General features: G+C 48.9%; 1 long non-coding RNA gene across 1 annotated transcript; it reads right to left on the minus strand.

Moving 5' to 3' along the window:
* Window positions 1-1452: 1452 nt before the first annotated feature.
* On the minus strand, window positions 1453-6958 carry LOC125438813. The gene is made up of 4 exons (XR_007245414.1): window positions 6911-6958; window positions 4269-4298; window positions 4084-4174; window positions 1453-1492 (listed from the first exon to the last, which is right to left on the minus strand). It is a non-coding gene; the product is annotated as an uncharacterized LOC125438813 (long non-coding RNA).
* Between the last annotated feature and the right edge of the window lie 11118 nt (window positions 6959-18076).

Here is an 18076-nt window from a genome sequence, read left to right on the forward strand (position 1 = left end):
GAAGAAGAAGAAGAAGAAGAAGAAGAAGAAGAAGAAGAAGAAGAAGAAGACGAGGAGGAGGAGGAGGAGGAGGAGGAGTTTGGATTTATATCCCCCCTTTCTCTCCTGCAGAAGACTCAAAGGGGCTTACAATTGGGGGGGAAAGGTGCGGTATAAATGAAAGGAAACAAACAAAATATCAATCCAAGCTGATATCTAAGAAGGCATGAACAGAGCTTTTCTGCACTCCACTTCTGACCCCAACAAAGATCATTTCTGGGGTTGCAAAAAGAATGGCAATTTCACCCTTTACCCAACTAAGATGTTCCTCTATGGGGGTCCTACAGACCAATGAAATAACTTGTTGGGGTTCAGATGGGACTGGAGGTATAGAAAGGAAATTTAACACTGTGTGCGCACTTTACGGGCTTACAAGCTGTTGTTGGTAATGGTTAAAAGCATGGATATTCTCATGCCCATGGGCAGAGGTGATATCGTCCACTAACCTTCCTATAGTCTGCCTCAGAAAAAGATGTTAGTAGGATTCTACATTTCTCCGCCACAAAACTCAACATGCAGGGCCTTCTTTGTTGTAGAATGCTCCACCTGGGTCCTAGTGGCGTAGGAGCAGCAGGGGCGTAGGAGGTTAAGAGCTCGTGTATCTAATTTGGAGGAACCGGGTTTGATTCCCAGCTCTGCCACCTGAGCTGTGGAGGCTTCTCTGGGGAATTCAGATTAGCCTGTACACTCCCACACACGCCAGCTGGGTGACCTTGGGCTAGTCACAGCTTCTCGGAGCTCTCTCAGCCCCACCTATCTCACAGGGTGTTTGTTGTGAGGGGGGAAGGGCAAGGAGATTGTAAGCCCCTTTGAGAGAAAGGGGGGATAAAAATTCAAACTCCTACTCCTACTCCTCCTCTTCCTCTTCTTCTTCTTCTTTTTCTTCTAGTACCTACCTAGTCCTGCTGTCCCTCCACCTCTCCTGAGTTAAAATATTTTGGCATTCGGTTTAATTATACAACGGGCTATGTTCAACAATGCACAAAATAATGATATTGACAAAGGCAGTGTGTAAAAATGAATGATAATCCTCATATTCATTTGAGACAATATTCTTTCTTTCTTTTTTTTTTTTTTTTGAGTTTTCACAAACTTTATTGTTTAAAAAAATTAAGTATACTAAGCTAAACCAATGCGGAAGTTAAAGTTGTAAAGAGAGAAGGAACTAACCAAGCATTTTGTTTATAGACCTGGAAAAGTTGCTTGGTAGAAACAACGTTAATTTTCTTTGTACAAACATAATTGGAATGCATTTGAGACAATATTCTAACGTGAAGTCTACCATTTTCTCAACTGCTGCACTTCAACTGACTGTACTAACATCTTTTTCTGAGACAGAGTATAATACAGTATGCGGCTTAATTAAAAGTCAGCTAAACTAAGGGGAAGGGACCACACTGGGGAATTTTCTTACCTCATTAGTTCTGCAGACATTTTTCTGCTCCTTTAATTGCTGCCAACAAACAAACAAATAAAAAACGGTCAATGCAGGTTTTTCAGAGCATAACAGTACGTTTCGTTCCCCCACATTCCCTTGTCTAGCTGGAGATAGGAACACCCTGAGGAGATATTCTGGTAATCACAAAATCCACCATTTTATAGGGAAATGAAAAGTTTGAGGTGAATCTTGAATTGCATTTGCAGCAAGACGGAAAGCAGAGCAACACCCGGATCTGACAGAACAGACGAACAAGCTAACAGAATAGAAGAAGCAAGCCTTTATTGGCATAGACAGCAGTACAACAATAATAAAAAATGGATTAAAAAGCATATACAATACAAAATACATGTTAGGTTGAAGGAAATCTACTGGCGCTTAGTAATTTCCAGGAGAAAGTCTGCCACTATCATACAGATAGGGTTGTCCAATAAGTAGTGTAATCTAATTAAATCGGGGAGAGGGGGTAAATGTAAAGGAGTAAGATTCACAAACTTGGATCTGATTTCCTTGAATCTGAGACAGTGAAGTAATGGGTGGGCCAGAGATTCAACTGAGCCATCGTTACACGGGCACAATCTTTTAGCCTTTTCTTGCTTATTAAATCTGCCATGTAACAAGGCAGAAGGCATAACATTAAACATGGCGAGCATTATGGCTCTCCTTTGAACAGGGTTTATTCAGCAATACAGGTAGTGTGCCAAGTGGCCCCGTTCAAATGGCAGAGAAAAATACAGGGGGGAGCACGTTTTCTTGGCTGCGGTGATTAGGGGAGAGAACTCTCTATCCAATAGTTGACCTTTTAATTTCCTATAAGCTTCTGAATAGGACAAAGGGCAAAGTGAATCCACTGACAGTCCAACAGAGGCCATTTTTTCTTCAGCTAACAGAATAGGCAACAATGGCAAAGCTAATTTTTTTTATACGTAACAGATCACCTATAGAATTTAGAAAGGAATAAGGTGTCTTTTTGGACTATAAGTATCAAGGGCTGAGACAATCACTATCAACAATGGCCTAGATTTTTGGGTTTCCCTTTTCCACCTTTCTTCCACCAGCTTCCCTTTCTCGGTTTTAATCCGGCTGGTTTCTGTTTCCCTTCTCCCTGTTGATCATTTGATATCTCGATGCTGGGGGTTGACTGATTAGCATATGTCCTATTTTAAGACTGTTATCTTGCTGTATTTTTAATGCAGCATTCTTCTCTTTATATGTTATGGTTCAATATTTGTTACCGGTGATGTGTTTTATCCTGTACCCAGCTTGCTGGAAGGTTAAAATGTAGATGACGAAAGAAGGCATCGGTAAACAACCTGGTAAACACAGTCTACCAAGAAGACATCGTCAGTGGTGGGATCCAAAAATTTTAGTAACAGGTTCCCATGGTGGTGGGATTCAAACTGTGGCGTAGCGCCAATGGGGCTGGGCGGGGCACGACGGGGGCGTGGCCAGGCATTCTGGGGCGGGGCATTCCTGGGTGGGGCTGCGGCAAAACAAGTTAAAACCAAACAGGAAATACCTAGATCTAAAAACACAGAAACATCAAATAAACGGAGGGCAGGAAGGAGGGAAAACCACATGACACAAAGATGTCTTCATCCGCAGATGGAAGATGGCAACAGAACGTTGAGAAAAGAATATTCCTTGGGAGGGAGTCTCAGGAGATACCACAGTGGTCACAGAGGTTCAGATGGGAATAGACAGTCCCAGTATCTCCAACAGCAGTTCTGTTTTATAAACTCCTAATCCGTTAGATCTTCTGGACTGAATTTGGCTCCAGAATCCTACTTTCAGACCTGCAGTGCTGAGAACCAAGCTGATCTCTCTTCCACTCCATCCGTAACTGGAGAAGATCCAGTGGTGGGATCCAAAAATTTTAGTAACAGGTTCCCATGGTGGTGGGATTCAAACTGTGGCGTAGCGCCAATGGGGCTGGGCAGGGCACAATGGGGGCTGGGCATTCCAGGGCGGGGCATTGCTGGGCAGGGCTGTGGCAAGGACGCAGCCACTGCGCCGGTCCTTGGGTGGGAAACGAATGCACGCAGGCGCAGGCTGCCACGCATGCCGGTGCACCTCCTGCTAGACTGCTTCAAGTTCTGCTCGCTACTGCTGAGAGGAGGGGCGTAACTAAGGCAAAAATCACGTGGCAAAATCACCCATTAGGAACCCCCTCTTGGCACACACAAATAATTAGTAACCTACTCTCAGGAACCTGTGAGAACCTGCTGGATCCCACCTCTGAAGGGAGGGCTGATTAATTGTGAGTGGGGGTTACTAATACTAATAACAAGGGGATGTGGGGAATATTAATAATATACAATTTATGGTACCAAGCAGAGGTGTAGCAAGGGGGGAAGCACCCGCTGCACTGGTGCGTCCTCCGCTCCATCCCACCCCCGCCCTGCCCCCACAGGGCCGCGCGTCCGGTGCATTGTGCACCCCCCCCCCTTGGATCTACACCTCTTGTGCCAAGTCTGGTTATATTCAACTGACCAGTTAAAATTCTGTTTGTCTTACAATATTTTACCATCCCATACTGCATCTGACCTGTACTGAATAATATGACCAAAAATATGGAAAACAGTTTTTGTAAAAAGCGCCCTCACCAGATGTCTGAATTCTGCCGACAGACTGCCGTTTGACTCCTCCATGTTCATCACTTTAGTATTCGTCCCCAAGATGTTAAATTTTCTAAACCTAAATGGTCAGAGAGACAGATGTCTGTGAGGATACTTGAGAGTCTTGTGTTTAGAACACGGAACCCTCAGGAATGAACAGAAAGAAAACATACCCTTTTACAGTGTTCTTCTCATTCACGTCTCTGCAAAGGAAGAAAAGAAACAAGGTTAGATCTTTTAAGTACCCTTAATTTTTTTGTTAGCTGTGGTAGAGGAAAGGGCCCTCAAGTTGCAGCAGACTTGTGGAGACACTGTAGGGTTTTCAAGGCAAGAGACATTTGGTTTGCCATTGCCTGCATCCTATGGGCTGACAAGAGTTCTGAGAGAACTGTGACTGGCCCAAAGTCACCCGGCAGGATTTTTGTGGAGGAGTGCAGAATCAAACCCAGTTCTCCAGACTAGAGTCCACCACTTGTAATCACTACACTACACCATTCTGGTTTAGCTAGGTACAGGAATTTCTCTCATATTACTTAAGTATCACTGGAAAGAAAAACATGCCACAGAGAAAGAATGGAGTATTCAATCGTAAAGGCCTTATGAAATGTTTCTTGCCATAATGACTATATAATTGAGAACTTTTCCATGTAAAAAAATGGAAAGTCTGAAATTGATGTTATCTGAGGGACAAACTAAACACAAAATATTTTTTTCCAAGCTGGGATTTGGCTTCGCCAACTTGATTGTCATTCTCCTCAGACATGCTACTGAAAACTAACATACCAAGCGCTATAGAGGTCCAATTTGGATCAGGACCATGGGGGCCAAGGATTCAAATCTTCTAACAGTCATTAGGCTGGCTTGCTGAGCTTGGTCTAATCACGTTATCCTGACCTACCTCACAGGGGCTGTTAATGAAGGTGAAATGGAGGGAGAACTGTGTACGCTACCCTGAGAGAAATGTGACTATAGAGTAAAATGCAAGTTTCATAATATTCGTCATTTCTGGATTTTAAAATCACCATGGGAGAAACACAGGAAAACATGGCGGCATTGGCAAAGGGGAAACAAAGTTCCTACAAAATGTCCCCCACCAAGAAAAGCCTGCAACATCTATCATCGGGTGGATGATAGAACTGTAACCCTGCCCTGTATACCCTGCCTTATGAAAAATTGGATTTCATACAGTTTCTTATGCTATGTGCTGGAAAATGCCAGCTTCCTTGTTTGTATGGGTGGATAGCAGAGTGTCCAAGCTGAAAGCAGGCTCCAGGCAAAAGATCTGTTTATCAAGATTAAATCAATGAATGAGTTACTCCAGCATAACCTGGAGGTCTCATTTTGTTTGTGGGCATGATCTTGATTACCACACCTTGCAAAGATACTGTTAAGACAAAGAATATGGAAAGCCACTTTAGCATCAGATGCTGCATTTTCACTATCTCTTCTAGCAACAGATGGTTGCTTCCTTGCATTTCCCCAACCTCTAGATATGATCTCCCTAACAACAAGATCCCATCCTGAATCAATCAAGCCTCATTCAAATCTGAATACTGAAGGCAGAGACTGTAAGAAGTATCTCTGCATAAACCATTCATGGTATCACTGATATAATCTAAGAGCAATTGACTCCTATTGTCCCGGGGTTTAGAACAATAGAAGAGCTTTTAGATAGAGCTCAAGCCAGCAAGTCCAGCATGGGAAGTTCCAGAGAATTTAGGAGAAAAAAACTTAAAACACACTTGTTCCCGCCCCTACCTGGGCAAAAGGGTATAAAAGTACTGTGCACCCCAACTCCAGTGCTCATTGCTAACTTGAACCTCCCTTGGTCTTGTTGGTGTGAGACACGAATTCGTCCTTCGCCTGGATTCAGATGCTGGTCATTTGAATCCTTGCCTTCTACAAGATCTTCTTCAGCTGAATTTAGGTAACGTATAGTCCCTGCTTCCCCAACTCCCTGCGCTATCCTCCCACCTATCTTCTGTTTATATCCTAGGAACTGTGTGTATGTGCCTTGACTTCTTACTGTATGATTGTTTGCAACCAAAATTTATATTAAAATATTTAAACTGCAATTTGGTCTTTTGTGAATTCTCTGCAGATACGTTTCAAGCCATTTTCTGGTATACATAGTCTTTAAAAGATCTCTACCCAGTCTGCCTCTCGCATTGCTAAGCCAAGTTATTTTCCCCATTGCTACTTAAAATAGTTGTGTGCTGTTACACTCTTAGCAGCTGGTGGAGATTCCTTAAAAATAAGTTCACAACCTGTGAAAGCTGGGTAACAGAACGGTCACATTTCAACCAACTTATGATGATCCCTCATGGGGTTTTCCAGGCAAGGGATGCTCAAAGGTGATTTGCCATTACCTAACTCGGTGTAGCAACCTTGGACTTCCATGGTGGTCTCCCATCCACACACTAACCAGGGTTGACCGTACTTAGTTTCTGAAACCTAACGATATTGGGCTGGCCTAGGCAGTCCAGATCAGGGCAAAAGCATACAGAGGTGGTTTGCCTTTGCCTGTCTCTGTGTTGCAACGTTGGACTTCCTTGGTGGTCTCTCATCCAAATACTAACCAGGGCCGACCCTCGTTGGCTTCCAAGATCTAATAAGATCAGGCTGGCCTGAGCCATCCTAATATAGGCACGCTATCCTTTACCCTCCTCTACAGCATTGAGAAGAAATCAAATCAGCTATACAAAGATATAATGGAATGACAGCACAGATGGAATGAAAAAGAACATTGGCAGATTTGGGGTGGAAGCGGAAAATCTCAGTGCCTGGATGTCCACATGCACAAGATCTTACTTACTTATCAAAGACAACCTGCACTTTCAATTTATAATTCAGCTCCTGGAGTTTCACCAGCAATCTGAAAAGACAAAGAACGAAGATATTACTCCAAGCAGGATTTATTTTCTCTCCTCTTATACAGAACGTTGCTTGCCGGCATAGTTTTAGCTCTTGCCAAGTTTGCGTTCTTGACGGTTATGAAATCTTGACAATGGTAGAGCTTCCTTCTTAGGCCTTGGGATATTCCTTCAGTATATCTAGAATTAACTTTTAGCTGAGGAAGGTTTATGAAATGGGATTACATCAGGATTGCTGTATCTACTACTGCAAATAGAAGAAGAAAAAGAAGAAGAAGAAGAAGAAGAAGAAGAAGAAGAAGAAGAAGAAGAGGAAGAAGAAGAAGAAGAAGAAGAGGAGGAGGAGGAGGAGGAGGAGGAGTTTGGATTTATATCCTCCCTTTCTCTCCTGCAGGAGACTCAAAGGGGCTTACAATCGCCTTGCCCTTCCCCCCTCACAACAGACACCCTGTGAGGTAGGTGGGGCTGAGAGAGCTCCGAGAAGCTGTGACTAGCCCAAAGCCACCTAGCTGGCGTGTGTGGGAGTGTACAGGCTAATCTGAATTCACCAGATAAGCCTCCACAGCTCAGGTGGCAGAGTTGGGAATCAAACCTAGTTCCTCCAGATTAGATACACGAGCTCTTAACCTCCTACGCCACTGCTGCTCCTTTTGTCTTACTACTGTAAACACTGTTATTACCATTTTGCCTATTTACTATCTGATCACATTTTGTAATCATTGTGGACGTCTTTCACCCACCGTTCTTCAATTGCAGGTATATCTAGTTTCTCGTTTCTGTGTGAATAGTGTGCTTGCTGCTGTCATATATAAAAACCAAGTTCCATGTTTGCTTTCCAAAGATCTGTCTATAATAAGGTGAACAGATTTTTGCCTTTTTAAAACAGGACACCATTTGGGGGGTGAGCGCGCGTGCACGCACGCAGGCGCAGGAGCGCACTGCCTTCTGGGGCGCTCCCGTTTCCCGCCAAAACGAGAGCGCCCAGAGGGCAGTGCAGCAGGCTGCCACAAGGCCAAACCCTTGTTTCCCGCCCTGTCACAGGGGAGCGCCCCAGAAGGCAGTGCGGCAGCCTTCCAAAAATCAGGACATTTAAAAAACCCCACAGGACGCGGAACAAATTAGTCAAAAGCGGGACTGTCCCACCAAAAGCGGGACGTCTGGTCACACTAGTCTATAAGTTCCAACAGGTAAGCCTCAGATTTCATTTGTCCTCTGAACATGCCAGTCACAGATACAGGTGAAATGTCAGGAGAAAATACTACTAGAACATGGCCATACAGCCTGGAAACCACACAGCACCCCAGTGATTCCGGCCATGAAAGCCTTCGACAATACATTCACCTTCATTTCACCACCACTCTCACTAATGGCCTGCAGAAGGCATAATACAATTAAGCAGGGGTATAGGTGTATAGCAGAAATATGTATTTGGGCCAATTTAAAACAATTACCTCAGCTTCACTGTGAATAGCACCCCGGTCCTCAAAACCAGTGGTCTCTGAAGATGTGTGGGCATGCAAGGTTGTCTTTCAACCACGAAGGAACTGGACGTAGAAGAAAGAATGAAAATGTGGATTTGCCTCAGCAGTCATGCAAAATCGACACAAAAGGTTGAAAATCGTTCACGTCCCATTAACAAATTCTTTATTTACAATAACAACACAGACTTGGGTTTTTCAAGCAGGGATACTAATGAAGTTTGTATTCCTGTGGAGCAGCTCAAAACTAAAGTTGTGAAGGTCTGGGGTGATTGGGGGAGGAGGGGGACAGGTTTCTTTTGTGGGGGGACATGAAAAAATGGCAGGCCAGGTTCTGAGGGGAAGTTGCACGAAGGCACCGGGGCCTAGGAAATGGGCTGGATTTTTGGCAGGAAATTTAAACGTTTCAAAAATACCGTATTGCAAGGGAAGCCAGCTCGGAAACATTGCAGCCAAAAGAATCATCATAAAAGTGTTTTCAAACATGACAGATTAAAAATGAAATGGTTTCAAGTGTCAGGACCATGCCAGTCAGTGCTTTGATATCTTGCTGTGTGTGAATTGCAAATGTTTCCCTGTTTCCCTCTTCCCTTCCTGGCAATCTCCTGGCATCAGCCCACCTTCAAAAGAGGTGTGAAAGGTTCCCAGGTCCTTTGAAGCTCTGCAGTGTAATTGTAGTAGAAACTGTAGTAGACATTTGGTGTGGGCGAAACGGGGGGAGGGCTAAAGGATATAGGTCCTGGATCTGAGCTCTCTAGCTCAGATCCTGCTTTACATTGTTACTCTTCGTATGATCTGGAATAAACTGCTTTTGGACTTTTCTACGGTCTCTGTTATTTCCATGTTCGACAGTCTGACATTAAGCAGGATCTCCCAGTTTGACCTGCAATCGGATGGAACGACAGGCGGGCCCCTCACTGGCGAACCTGATGAGGGAACGGGGCAAGTCCCAAACAAGGACGAGACACCCTGCGACCCGGACTTAGGAGACAAGGAGAAGGATGCCCTCGTCCCCGACCGACATGATCCTCACCAACAGTGAGGTGAACATATGATCGCCCTACTCTTGGGCCCCCTCTTGGCAGCCATGCTGGGGGGCCAAGGCGGATGGGCGGCATGAGTTCACTTGGCTCATGCAACCCATGGACCAGGACATTTACTCGGAGTGGAACCCGGCGGCGCAAAGCAAGTGGTTGTGGGTCCAGGTCCAGGCAGGGGCATGGGCCCCTGAGCAAGGCGCAGTTGCCTGGCGGCGGGAGTGAGATGAAATGTGGCAGGAGATACACTTCCTACAGCGCAACATGGAACTCCTCTTGGCCCGCACCGAGGCAGCAGAGCAGGATCACTAGGATCCGCCGCAGCTGCTGCCATCACCTCCGGAGCGGGGCAGCCTGTGCCGCGCCCCCCAACGACATGCCGCCTGGGCAGTCGGGGCCGCCGGGCCTGCCCGGGCCACAGCCACCGCAGCGGCGGCGTTTGAAGGTCCGTTTCGATGGGACAACGGAGACACTGCCCTACTTCCTTGTGCAGGTTGAGGTGCATATAAAGTAGTATGGCAATGACTACGAGGACGAGGTCGAGCAAGTACATGAGGTGGGGGCCCTCCAGGGGGGCTACGGGACCACAATATCTCCTGGTCCTCCAACTCTATCCGATGTGTTGACCCTCCCTTATGACGACCATCTATCTGGCCTCCTGCTGCTACGGGCAGGGGGCCCCACGAGGTGGCTGGGAGAGCGCTGGACATCTTGGCCATCCCTCGACCCTACCGGGACCTTCGGAGGGTGTTCGAGGAAACGGAGTGCAACAAACTGCCGCCCCACCATAAGACTGACTGTAAGATCAAATTACTGCCCGGTTCCAAGCTCCCGAAAAGCCGTCTTTTACCCCATGAGTCTGTCGGAAGCCCAGACGCTTCAGGAGTTCTTGGACAAAAACTTGAAACGGAGCTTCATAAAAAGGGTGACCAGTGATTTTGCCGCACCTGTACTGTTTGTGTGGAAGGATGGCTCCCTGCGACTGTGCACTGACTATCGGGGACCGAACGCTGTCTCCGCGTGTAACAAATATCCTCTACCCCTAATCAAAGACTTACTGAGTTGTTTGGGAAAAGGCAAAATTTTCACTAAGCTGGGCTTGCGAGAAGCCTACTACCGAGTGCGGTTCGCCAAGGGGTACAAACATCTAATGGCTTTCAACAAATGGCTGGGCCAGTCAGCCTACTGCGTCCTCCCATTCGGATTATCCGGTGCCCCTGGGGCTTTCATGTGTTTGATAAATGAAGTGCTTCAGGATTTTCTGTTCAAGGGGGTGGTGGTGTATTTGGACGATGTACTAATTTACTCCCAGATGGAGGAGCATGTTAAGACTGTGCGAGCTGTCCTGCAGCGGCTCCTCGACAATGACTTGTTTGTAAAGATGTCCAAATGTGACTTCCATCGGGAGAGAGTTGATTTTCTGGGTTACCGGATCTCCAGCCAGGGGCTGGAGATGGACTCGGGCAAGGTGCAGGATGTGTTTCAGTGGCAGGAGCCCCATACCAGGCGTCAGCTGCAGTCGTTCCTGGACTTTGCCAATTTCTATCGAGACTTTATACCTGACTTTGCCCGGCTGGCCCTCCCCCTCACTGATTTGCTGCGCACGAAGGAGAGGGGGCTAGTGGCAACTTAGCCTTCAGCTCTGCTTACATGGTCCCTGGAGTGTGGGGCGGCGTCCAGGCACTTAAGCGAGCCTTCACACTGGAACCTATCCTTCGCCATGGCAACCCCTCCAAGCCCTTTGTTGTGCATGTTGATGCTACGGACAAGACTATGGGTGCTGCCCTGCTACAGAAAGGGGAGGATGGGAGGTTGTATCCCTGTGCCTATCTCTCCCGCAAGTTTTCGGGGGCAGAGCATCACTGGATGGTTGGGGACAAGGAGATGGGGGCGATCAAGTGCGCTTTGACTGCCTGGCGACACTGGCTGGAGGGCGCAGCCCTTTCGTTCGTGGTGTGGACTGACCATAGGAACTTGGCGGTTTTTCGTACTCCGGGGAAGTTGTCCACCAAGCAACTTCGTTGGGCTGACTTTTTCTCCTGTTTCAACTTCACGCTGCATTTCCTCCCCGGGAAATCGAACTGCTTGGCTGACACCCTGTCGCGGTTGCCTGATCCTTCCCCGGGGAACCCTGCTCCGATCGGGACGGTGTTCTCCCCCTCAACTGGGCTTGGCAGTCGTCACCCGCAGTCAGGTGATTCTTCACTCCAGTCCCCCCACCGTGCCCACCTCACTGGAGGAGGCATTCAGGGGGCGGGGGCCCTCGCAGTTCTGGCAGCACTTTCTGCAGCTGCTGGGCACAGAACAGGCTCTTTCGTCGGCGTTTCACACAGCGACCGATGGTCAGAGCAAATGTAAGAACACAACTCTAGAACAATATTTATGGTGCTACATTAATTTCCATCAGGACAATTGGGTTGACCTGCTGCCCTTCGCTGAATTTGCCTACAACAACGCGGTGCATAGCAGTACGAGAAAGACCCCCTTTGAGGTTGTTTCGGGACAGTCGGCTAAGCTGTTTCCATTCCTGGGGGAGGTCCAGCAGGGGCCCGTGGAACTTCAGGAATGGGTGCAGTCCATTCGGCAAGCATGGGGACCGATGCAACAGGCTCTGGAGAAGGCTAAGCAGGGGTACAAGCGGAAAGCCGATAAGAAACGGCAGTTGATCACCCTTGCGGTAGGGGATTGGATATATTTGTCCACCAAGAATTTACGGGGACTGCAAGGGTGTAGGAAACTGGGGAAGAAGTATATTGGACCTTTTCAGGTGCTCAGAGTGATTAATAATGTGACAGCTGAGTTGCAGTTGCCTAAGAACTTGACGTCTGTACATCCTGTTTTTCATTGCAGTCTCCTCAAGAAGGTGCCTCCGCCAGACAACTGGCACCCTCGGCCGGCAGCGCCAGCCCGTTTCGGTGAGGGGTGAACCTCACCAGGAGTTGCAAGAAGTCCTAGACTCTCGGATACATAGTGGCCAGCTTCAGTACCTGATCGTGTGGACCCATTCCCCGGCAGGGGACAATGAATGGGTCGACTCTGAACCTGTTCGGGCCCCTCGCTTAGTGAAGCCGTTTCACCGGGCTTATCCCGATTGCTCGAAAGGGGGGGAGGTCTTAAGGGGGGTGGAATGTCAGGCCCATGCCTGTCAGTGCTTTGATGTCTTGCTGTGTGTGAATTGCAAATGTTTCCCTGTTTCCCTCTTCCCTTCCTGGCAATCTCCTGGCGTCAGCCCACCTTCAAAAGAGGTGTGAAAGGTTCCCAGGTCCTTTGAAGCTCTATAGTGTAATTGTAGTAGAAACTGTAGTAGACATTTGGTGTGGGCGAAAGGGGGGGGGGGGGGAGTGTTAAAGTTTATAGGTCCAGGATCTGAGCTCTCTAGCTCAGATCCTGCTTTACATTGTTACTCTTCGTATGACCTGGAATAAACTGCTTTTGGACTTTTCTACGGTCTCTGTTATTTCCACGTTCGAGAGTCTGACATTAAGCAGGATCTCCCAGTTTGACCCGCAATCGGATGGAACGACAGGCGGGCCCCGCACTGGCGAACCTGATGAGGGAACGGGGCAAGTTCCAAACAAGGACGAGACACCCGGACTTAGGAGACAAGGAGAAGGATGCCCTCATCCCCGACCAACACGATCCTCACCAACAGTGAGGTGAACATATGATCGCCCTACTCTTGGGCCCCCTCTTGGCAGCCATGCTGGGGGGCCAAGGCGGCTGGGCGGCGTGAGTCCACTTGGCTCACGCAACCCATGGACCAGGACATTTACTCGGAGTGGGACCCGGCAGCGCAAAGCAAGTGGTCACGGATCCAGGTCCAGGCAGGGGCATGGGTTCCTGAGCGAGGTATGGTGGCCTGGCGGCGGGAGCGAGATGAGATGTGGCAGAAGATACACTTCCTACAGCACAACATAGGATCGCCAGGATCCGCCGCAGCTGCCGCCGCCACCTCCGGAGGGGGGCAGCCTGTGCCCACACCCCCCAATGACATGCCGCCCGAGCAGCCGGGGCCGCCCGGGCCACAGCCGCCACAGCCACCACAGCGGTGGCGTTTGAAGACCCGTTTCAATGGGACAATGGAGACACTACCCTACTTCCTCGTGCAGGTAGAGGTGCATATGGAGAAGTACGGCAATGACTATGAGGACGAGGTCGAGCAAGTATATGAGGTGGGGGACCACAATATCTCCTGGTCCTCCAACTCTATCCGATTTGTTGACCCCCCTTACGGCAACCATCTATCCAGCCTCCTGCTGCTGCGGGCGGGGGGCCCCATGAGGTGGCTGGGAGCGCACTGGACATCTTGGCCCTCCCTCGACCCTACCGGGAACTTCGGAGGGTGTTCGAGGAAATGGAGTGCGGCAAGCTGCCGCCCCATCGTAAGACTGACTGTAAGATCGAATTACTGCCCGGTGCTAAACTCCCGAAAAACCGTCTTTACCCCATGAGTCTGTTGGAAGCCTGGGTGCTTCAGGAGTTTTTGGACAAATACTTGAAACGGGGCTTCATAAAAAGGGTGACCAGTGATTTTGCCGCACCTATACTGTTTGTGCAGAAGAAGGACGGTTCCCTGCGACTGTGCACTGACTATCGGGGACCAAACGCTGTCTCCGCATGTAACAAATATCCTCTACCCCTAATCAAAGACTTACTGAGTTGTTTGGGAAAAGGCAAAATTTTCACTAAGCTGGGCTTGCGGGAAGCCTACTACCGAGTGCGGTTCGCCAAGGAGTACGAACACCTAATGGCTTTCAACACACGGCTGGGCCAGTTAGCCTACCGCGTCCTCCCATTCGGATTATCCGGGGCTCCCGGGACTGTCATGTGCTTGATAAATTAAGTACTTCAGGATTTTCTGTTCAAGGGGGTGGTGGTGTATTTGGACAATGTACTAATTTACTCCCAGACAGAGGAGGAGCATATTAAGACTGTACGAGCTGTTCTGCAGCGGCTCCTTGACAATGGCTTGTTTGTAAAGCTATCCAAATGTGACTTTCATCAGGAGAGACTTGATTTTCTGGGTTACTGTATCTCCAGCCAGGGGGCCAGGAGGCTGGAGATGGACCTAGGCAAGGTTCAGGATGTGTTGGAGTGGCAGGAGCCCCGTACCAGGCATCAGTTGCAGTCGTTCCTGGGCTTTGCCAATTTCTATTGAGACTTTGCCCGGCTGGCCCTCCCCCTCACTGATTTGCTGCAAACGAAGGAGAGGGACCCGGCAGCAACTTAGCCTTCAGCTCCACTTACATGGTCCCCGGAGTGTGGGGAAGCATTCCAGGCACTTAATCGAGCCTTCACGTTGGAACCCATCCTTCGCCATGGCGACCCCTCCAAGCCCTTTGTTGTGCATGTTGATGCTTCGGACAAGGCTATGGGTGCTGCCCTGCTACAGAAGGGGGAGGATGGGAGGTTGTATCCCTGTGCCTATCTATCCCGCAAGTTTTCGGGGGTAAAGCGTCACTGGACGGTTGGGGACAAGGAGACGGGGGCGATCAAGTGTGCTTTGACTGCCTGGCGCCAGTGGCTGGAGGGCGCGACCCTCCCTTTCAAGGTGTGGACTGACCATAGGAACTAGGCAGTGCTTCATGCCCCGGGGAAATTGTCCGCCAAGCAACTTCGTTGGGCTGACTTTTTCTCCCGTTTCAACTTCACGCTGCACTTCCTCCCCGGGAAGTCGAACTGTTTGGCTGACGCTCTGTCGCAGTTGCCCGATCCTTCCCCGCGGGACCCTGCTCCGATCGGGATGTTCTCCCCCTCTTAACTGGGCTTGGTGGTCATCACCCACAGTCAGGCGGCGCTGCGCTCCAGTCCCCCCGCCGTGCCCAACTTGCTGGAGGAGGCCCTCAGGGGGGCGGGGGCCCTTGAGGTGCTGCAGGATGAGGGTGGTGACCAACTGGAGAAACGAGGGGAGTTCTGGTGGAAGGGGGATCGACTCTATGTGCCTCCAGCGGCGCGCCTTCTAGCTTTGCAGGGTTGTCATGATGTAAAATCAGCAGGTCACTTTGGGTTTGTGAAAACGTTGCATTTGGCCTGTAGACAGTTTTGGTGGAGGACGCTGAGGGGGAATGTGGAGGCTTATGTTAAAGGTTGCCCCACGTGTGCTATGGCCAAGAGGGTGCAAGGGACAGCACCCGGCCTCCCCCAGCTCCTGTCTGCACCCTCCACGCCCTGGAAGGTGATTTCTATGGATTTCATTACCGACATCCTGTCCAGCAAGGGAAAGTCGGTGATCTGGATGGTCATGGACTTGGGTGCTGTGTGGTTTCCGGGCTGTATGGCCGTGTTCTAGCAGCATTCTCTCCTGACGTTTCGCCTGCATCTGTGGCTGGCATCTTCAGAGGATCAGACTTGTTTTCAGTCATGGACTTGTTTTCAAAGCAGGTGCACTTCGTCCCTTGCGCATCGCTGCTGACAGCGAGCAAGTTAGCCCGTATGTTTGTAACCCACGTCTACAGGCTTCACGCTGCCCCTGATAAGATAGTGTCAGACCGGGACAGACAATTTATTTCACAGTTCTGGCGGCACTTTCTGCAGCTGCTGGGCACAAATCAGGCTCTTTCTTTGGCTTTTCACGCAGCGACTGATGGTCAGAGCAAACATACGAACGCAACTCCAGAACAATATTTACCGTGCTACCTTAATTTCCATCAGGACAATTGGGCTGACTTGCTGCCCTTCGCTGAATTTGCCTACAACAATGCGGTGCATAGCAGTACGGGAAAGACCCCCTTTGAGGTTGTTTCGGGACAGTCGGCTAAGCCATTTCCATTCCTGAGGGAGGTCCAGCAGGGGCCCGTGGAACTTCAGGAATGGGTGCAGTCCATTCAGCAAGCGTGGAGGCTGATGCAGCAGGCTCTGGAGAAGGCTAAGCAGGGGTACAAGCAGCAAGCCGATAAGAAACGGCAGCTGATCACCCTTGCGGTAGGGGATTGGATATATAAGCATAAGCATAAGCATAAGCATTTTATTGTCATTGTGCACGCACAACGAAATTTACAGCAGCATTCCTCGATGCACACAATTTCAGACTCATACAATTTCAGACTCATGCAATTTCAGACTCATACATCATCATCCTCCACCCATCCCTACATAGCCCCAAATACATCAATATGAAGCAGCGGAGTTTAGCATAGCCACAGCTCTAGAGTAGAAGCTGTCTCTAAGCCTCTTTGTCCTAGTTCTGAGGGCCCTGTATCGTCTGCCAGATGGTAGCAGTTTAAAAAGAGAGTGTGCTGGATGAGACGGGTCCCTTAGAATATTTTGGGCTTTATTTAGACTTCGGGCATTATAGATTTCTTCCAAGGAGGGGAGAGGGCAGCCGATAATCCTTTGTGCAGTATTGATCACCCTTTGGAGCGCCTTCCTATTCGCCACTGTGCAACTGGAGAACCATACACAGATGCAGTAGGTTAGGACACTCTCTATAGCACAGCGGTAAAAGGACACCAGAAGTTTTCCATCTAGTTGTTGCTTCCTTAAAAGTCTCAGAAAGTACAGTCTTTGCTGGGCTTTCTTAACCACCGCGGTAGTCTGTACTCCCCAGGTCAAATCCTCTTTAATCATAACGCCCAGGAATTTAAAACTAGCCACCCGCTCCACTTGATCTCCATTTATAGTCAAGGGCTGAATTTCTGAGCTATTCCTTCTATAGTCCACTATGAGCTCCTTTGTCTTGTTAGTGTTAAGAACCAGGTTATTTTCCCTGCACCATGAGAGCAGTCGGTCCACTTCATTCCGATAGGCAGACTCATCCCCTCCAGAGATGAGCCCCACCACCGCTGTGTCATCAGCAAATTTGATAATGGTGTTACTATGATAGACAGGAGTACAATCATATGTATAAAGGGTGAACAGTAAAGGGCTCAACACACAGCCCTGTGGCGTTCCCATATTTAGAGTAAGAACTGAGGAAACCCGATTTCCCAGTCTAACCCTCTGGGAACGGAGGGTTATTTGTCCACCAAGAATTAACGGGGACTGCAAGGGTGTTGGAAACTGGGGAAAAAGTATATTGGACCTTTTCAGGTGCTCAGGGTGATTAATAATGTGACAGCCGAGTTGCAGTTGCCCAAGAACTTGATGTCTGTACATCCTGTTTTTCATTGCAGTCTCTTCAAGAAGGCGCCTCCCCTGGACGACTGGCACTCTTGGCCGGTGGCACCAGCCCCTGTTTCGGTGAGGGGCGAACCTCACCAGGAGGTGCAAGAAGTCCTAGACTCTCGGGTACATCGTGGTCGGCTTCAGTACCTGATTGTGTGGACCCATTCCCCGGCAGGGAACAATGAATGGGTCGACTCCGAACATGTTCGGGCCCCTCGCTTAGTGAAGGCGTTTCACCGGGCTTATCCCGATTGCCTGAAAGGAGAGGAGGTCTTAAGGGGGGCAGAATGTCAGGACCATGCTTTGATGTGCTTTGATGTCTTGCTGTGTGTGAATTGCAAATGTTTCCCTGTTTCCCTCTTCCCTTCCTGGCAATCTCCTGGCGTCAGCCCACCTTCAAAAGAGGTGTGAAAGGTTCCCAGGTCCTTTGAAGCTCTATAGTGTAATTGTAGTAGAAACTGTAGTAGACATTTGGTGTGGGCGAAAACGG

This window comes from Sphaerodactylus townsendi, linkage group LG09 (assembly GCF_021028975.2).
Source record: "Sphaerodactylus townsendi isolate TG3544 linkage group LG09, MPM_Stown_v2.3, whole genome shotgun sequence".
In the NCBI taxonomy this organism is placed as follows: domain Eukaryota; kingdom Metazoa; phylum Chordata; class Lepidosauria; order Squamata; family Sphaerodactylidae; genus Sphaerodactylus; species Sphaerodactylus townsendi.